Source organism: Vicugna pacos, chromosome 6 (assembly GCF_048564905.1).
Source record: "Vicugna pacos chromosome 6, VicPac4, whole genome shotgun sequence".
NCBI classification, from domain to species: Eukaryota; Metazoa; Chordata; class Mammalia; order Artiodactyla; family Camelidae; genus Vicugna; species Vicugna pacos.
In genome coordinates, this window is record NC_132992.1 from 30,875,946 (window position 1) to 30,876,574 (window position 629).

Below are 629 nucleotides of genomic sequence, written 5' to 3' on the forward strand. Positions count from 1 at the left end.
TTAATTTTCACAATCTGCAGAGGGTGAGGAGAGATGTTTCACTGTTTTGGGTTGGGCAGATTTCTGCGATTTTAAAATAGTGGAGGTTCCTGTCACTGCCCCCATATTGCGCTATCCCCAGCAAGAGCCTACAAACTGAGTTCCAATAGTTGGGAAATAGATTGAAACGATGTCCGGGTTTTGTTTGCTGTGTACATACAGATACTTTAATAAAACCCAATATAAAAGCCTCCCTTTCCAAAGGAAGAAGGCGAGCGGGTAGCTGTAGGGCCCTATAGCTCAGGGGTTAGAGCACTGGTCTTGTAAACCAGGGGTCGCGAGTTCAAATCTCGCTGGGGCCTGCTGTGTTCAACCTTTTAAATTTCTAATCAGCCACTCACCGCTCTGATAACTTACGCCCTGCGGAAGTTCCGCTAGTTATAATCTTCTCGCCAGTGTCCAGACCTCCCGAAGAAACATCCGAGCAGAGCCGCTTCCTGAGAGCTTCCAGCACTAGAGCGCAAGTGCAGCTTTGCTGCCTGGATTGTGGCGCAGTACGTTACAAACTGCGGGAAGTGCTGCCAGCCTCTGCGGACGCCCTGGCTGTGATGCTCACAACAAAAGCCGGAGCCGGAGCAGGGCGGTGGGGG

The 629-nt window shown here is 50.9% G+C and overlaps 1 non-coding gene across 1 annotated transcript; it reads left to right on the forward strand.

Annotated features, from left to right (window-relative positions):
* The first annotated feature begins 268 nt into the window (after positions 1 to 268).
* On the forward strand, positions 269 to 341 carry TRNAT-UGU (transfer RNA threonine (anticodon UGU)). Its single transcript has one exon. It is a non-coding gene; the product is annotated as a tRNA-Thr (tRNA).
* The last annotated feature ends 288 nt before the right edge of the window (positions 342 to 629 follow it).